General features: G+C 45.9%; 1 protein-coding gene across 1 annotated transcript in view; it reads right to left on the reverse strand.

Annotated features, from left to right (window-relative positions):
• Positions 1-5000, reverse strand: part of raph1b (Ras association (RalGDS/AF-6) and pleckstrin homology domains 1b) — a 102762-nt gene that overhangs the window by 69670 nt on the left and 28092 nt on the right. Inside the window, exon 2 of the mRNA XM_063211897.1 lies at positions 3861-3938. The gene's annotated coding sequence lies outside the window, so the exon portion shown is untranslated. The remainder of the gene's footprint in view (positions 1-3860; positions 3939-5000) is intronic.

Below are 5000 nucleotides of genomic sequence, written 5' to 3' on the forward strand. Positions count from 1 at the left end.
GGTCAGAAAGCACAGTCATGTCTGTCTGTCCACCATCCCCATCACCACCCCCTCAAAGCAGTGGTTAGTCTCTCCATCTCATCCACACATCATCTTGTAGCTGTGACTTTGCTAAAAGGCCACTGGCCACTGGCAGTACTCACGGAAGAAGGAGGGCAGAGGGGTCAGTTGTTCCAGGCCCAGAAATAAGGGGGGGGAGGAGCAGAATTGGGTCCCCATTACATTGTCTGTGTTGAGTGGGCCTTTCAGCTGACTCTCCTGGGCCCCGGCCAAAGATGTCACCGGCCCTGGCTATGACTGAGCTAAAAAGGCCACTCCCCACTGACTGTACGGAAAAGGTCACGTACTGTTTTATCACCTCTGTGACACCCATTTCCACATGCACGATTAGGCATACGTGAAGAGAGAACAGAGCAAACGGCCCTGGCCCATAAGGCCATTGCCTGACCTTTCGTTGGACAATCGCATTTTAAGGTCACCGGACCGGGCCACAATAACATCTTACCATCTTGCAAGACTGCAGTTAACGGTTGCCCTCCTCCCGCAAAACAAACAGTGCCAAAAGGTGCACTCAGATCTCTCTCTCTCCCCTCCCCCCCTTTGCCCAATCTTAACTCTCAAGGTGTTTTCAGATGGAGCAAACTCTGTGCAAGTAATCTCAAACCAGCTGCTCGATTCGCATTAACTTGAGCGTTCAAAATTTTGGAAAAATAATTAGCAGCACCCTCGATCCGATTATGTATCTGTGTGCCAATATGGGCTCACATGATGGCACAAATGCACGGCCTTCAGTTGCAGGACTTAATTTAACGGCCAACCTCCTCCCATAAAACAAACAGTGTAAAACAAGCTCCTTTCAAATCTCTCCCCTCTCCTAGCCCTTTCTTACCTTCTCAAGGTGTTCAGATGAAAGAGAGAAGCATGCCTGTATCAGATCCTGCACCTCACCTCGAAGCGAAATTTTCACATCAGAAATCAGAGTGAATGCAGCACCATGGTCCCTCCATTATGTATCTGTACGCTAGCATGGGCTTCTTGCCCTTTCCCACCTTACAAGACGTTTTCAGATGGCTAGAGAAGTGTGCATGTACCAGGTCCTGCACCTAATCAAAAACTGACTGGTGAGTGTTCACATCGGACGAACAGAATGTACGGTAGCACCACCCTCAGTCGATTATATACAGTCCCAGGAAAAAGTTTTTACACCCTTTGAAATTTCTTACATTTCTGTCAAAATTGATCATAAAACATGGTCTGACCTTCCCGGAAATCTCAAGAAGGAACAATCAGAGTCTGCTTTAATTAATTCCACCCAAACATTTACATGTTATCCTATTTTTATTGGTCACAAGGCCATAACATTCACAGGAGAGCAGGGCATAAGTAAGTACACCCTTGCATTAAGTAGGTTTTAACCCTCAGTTAGTTGCAATATCATCAACCAGACTTGTCCTGTAGTAGCAGATCAGATTAACAAAACAATCTGTTTGTATCTTGTCTCCCTCTTCTTTAGAGAACTGCCTCTCGTCAGCAAGGTTTGTGGGATGTCTGGAGTGCATAGCTTTCTTGACTTCATGCCATATAATCTCAATTGTTTTTTGTCAGGGCTTTGACTGGGCTATTCCAGAATGTGTATTTCATTATTATGAAGCCATTCTAAAGTCGATTTGCTTCTAAAGTATGGGTTGTTGTCACATTTCAGGACCCATACTCTTGTGTGCTTCCACTGAATGACAGACTTCCTCACGTTTTTTTCTGTAAAATATCACAATAAACTTGAGTTCATTGTTCCACTGATAATAGCAAACTGTCAAGGGCCTGAGACAGCAAGGTAGCCGCATATAACGATGCTCCCACCACCATACTCAGAAGAGGAGATGTAACCAAGAATAGCTAAAAATGGGATTCATTCTGCCAATCTAAAATTAATGGGGTTTCTGTCCAAAAAAATATTGCTGCACCTTTGAGGTTTGCGAAAAAGCATTTATATGCTTCATAGAATTACTGCAAAATATTCTGTAGACCAACGTTGAAACCAAAGTTGAATTGTTCAGGGGAACACACAATGTCATGTTTGGAGGAGAACTGGAGAACCACACCTTCACCAAAACATCATCTCCACCTTTGAGTATGGTGGCGGGAGCATCATTATATGCTGCTACCTTGCTGCCTCAGGCCCTTTTCAGTTTGCTATTATTAGTGGAACAATGAACTCTGAAGTTTATAGAGATATTTTACAGAAAAAAGTGAGGTAGTCTGTCACACAGTTGAAGCACACAAGAGGATGGGTGCTGAAATGTGACAACAACCCATACTTTAGAAGCAAATCGACTTTAGAATGGCTTCATAATAATGAAATACACATTCTGGAATAGCCCAGTCAAAGCCCTGACAAAAAAAATTGAGATTATATGGCATGAAGTCAAGAAAGCTATGCACTCCAGACATCCCACAAACCTTGCTGACGAGAGGCAGTTTTCTAAAGAAGAGGGAGATCAGATACATCCATATTATTTTGTTAATCTGATCTGCAACTACAGGAAACATCTGGTTGAGGTTATTGCGACTAATTTAGGGTTAAAACCTATTGAATGCAAAGGTGTACTTACTTATGCCTTGCTGTCCTGTGAATGTTTACACCTTATGGCCAATGAAAATATGAAAACTTGTAAATATTTGGGTTGAATTAGTTAAAGCAGACTCTGGTTGTTCCTTCTTGTGATTTCCGGGAAGATCAGACCATGTTTTATGATCAATTTTGACAGAAATGTAAGAAATTTCAAAGGGTGTACAAACTTTTTCCTGGGACTGTATCTGTATGCTAGCATGGGCGGGTGAGATGGTACGAAGATGTTCACACACTGGCACGCACTGTGGTTCCCAGTCTAACTGGTGTGGGAAACACAGCTCTATAGGGCAGGCTGGCGAGTCTGAAAAAAAAAAGACTTCAATGCCTCGCTCATGACAACCAACCGTGGCAAAAAGCCCGGCTGGCACAAAGCCTTGTGACTGTATTCTGTGAGTGTCTTCTCGCTGGTGACAGGAATGTTTTCTAACGAGCAGCACCCCCTGCCTCTAGCTCTAGCTCTGGCTCTGGCTCTGCCCCTCCCGGAGTCCTCTCTCTGCTCCCAGCTCTCTGGCTTTTCAAGAGTGCCTCTTGAGACGCTCAGGCTACCCTCATCCTCTTGCCTTCTCCGCTAAAGCCTTTGCTCTATCGCTCCCTCCCCCTCGCTTTTGTATCTATCCCTCTGTTCTTCACCTCTTCTTTTCTTCACTTCTATCTTTTCTCTTCTTCTTCTTCTGTCTTTCCTCTCCCTCTCTTCATCCCCCTTTTACTCTCTCCCTCAGTTTCTGTTTCTTTGTCTTTTTTTGTCTTTTTTCTTCATCCCTCTTTTCCCTCATTCTTTCTTCCCCTCTTCTAGCCTTTTCTCTGCCTCTCTTTATCTCCACTCTTTCCTCTCCCCTCTCTTTCTGTGGCCTGGAAACCAAGGAAACAGAGCAGATATGGTGCAGAGCAGAAGCTGTTGCTAGGGCGGTGAGTTTAAAGAAATAAATAACAACAATTTTCGTTTTGTTTTCGATGACATGATATGATGAGAGTGCACAGGCACGCCCACATCTTTGCTTACGCGCACGCACACACGCACGCACGCACACACGCACGCACGCACGCACGCACGCACACCAGCCGAGGAGTTGTGCATGTGGCAGAGAGAAATTGTTCTAATATTAGCTCAGCAGAACTGGTTCACGGACAGAGGAGAACGGAACAGACACCGCCAGCACCAGAGGATTGTGGGTAGAATTTGTGTGTGTGTGTGTGTGTGTATCAGTGAGAGTGTGATCAAAGGAGGACTCACCTTTGGTTTTTCGCCGGTGTGTTCTTTCTGCCAGTGTCTCTCTCACACTCCAAAACCACACTCTGGCCCACCTTAATCCTATGGCAGAGAGAGAGAGAGAGAGAGAGAGAGAGAGAGAGAGAGAGAGACAGAGAGAGAGAGAGAGAGAGAGAGAGAGAGAGAGAGAGAGAGAGAGAGAGAGAGAGAGAGAGAGAGAATATGAACATCAGCTATGGTGATAAGCACTGAACTTGAGAAACTTGAGAAGAAGTGTGAGGGGGAGATCTCTGGCATTCCTCTGCATACCTGGGGTACCACCAACCAAAGGCCAACCAAACCAAGCTAACATTATTCCAACCCTACACACTACAGTACGTCATCAACATGGCAAGTGAAACCAGATGTGTCCTCAAAACCAGAGTATGAGTGTACGTGTTTTGTGTCTGCATTTGTGGACAAGTGAATAAGACAGTGACGAGAACCCAAAAAAAACCATTGGCTATTTTTAGTCAACCTAGAAAGCAGGGGAGGAGGAGGAGGAGGAGAGAATGGTGTCCATTTGGAAGTGATTGAGCCATGAAGAAGGGGGGGGGAGTGGGGGTAATGGGAACATCATCAAAGTGCTGAGCTGGCTGCGAACTGTGTCACTGGACGTCGAGTCAGTCAACCGGCAGGCCGCTAGCGCTAAAACTCTCCAGCGCAGCGCAGTTCTGCGGCTAATCATGTCCACATGAATGGAAACGGGCCTGCCGTCGTATCCTCTGATTCAGACGGATGACTAAGCCAAAACAGATCAGGGCTGTACGTGAATGCTGAATGGAGATGGTGGTGGTATTGTGTAGCGTGTGGTGTGTGTGTGTGTGTGTGTGTGTGTGTGTGTGTGTGTGTGTGTGTGTGTGTGTGTGTGTGTGTGTGTGTGTCAGAAAGGCAGGGAGTGAGCTGACTGACTGGCATGGGAGGATTATTAGGCATCCCAAAACTGCTGGTGCAGAAACTGGAAATCATGTGGTGTGTGTGTGTGTGTGTGTGTGTGTGTGTGTGTGTGTGTGTGTGTGTGTGTGTGTGTGTGTGTGTGTGTGTGTGTGTGTGTGTGTGTGTGTGTGTGTGTGTGTGTGTGTGTGTGTGTGTGTGTGTGTGTGTGTGTGTGTGTGTGTGAGTGAG

This window comes from Engraulis encrasicolus, chromosome 12, assembly GCF_034702125.1.
Source record: "Engraulis encrasicolus isolate BLACKSEA-1 chromosome 12, IST_EnEncr_1.0, whole genome shotgun sequence".
NCBI lineage: Eukaryota > Metazoa > Chordata > Actinopteri > Clupeiformes > Engraulidae > Engraulis > Engraulis encrasicolus.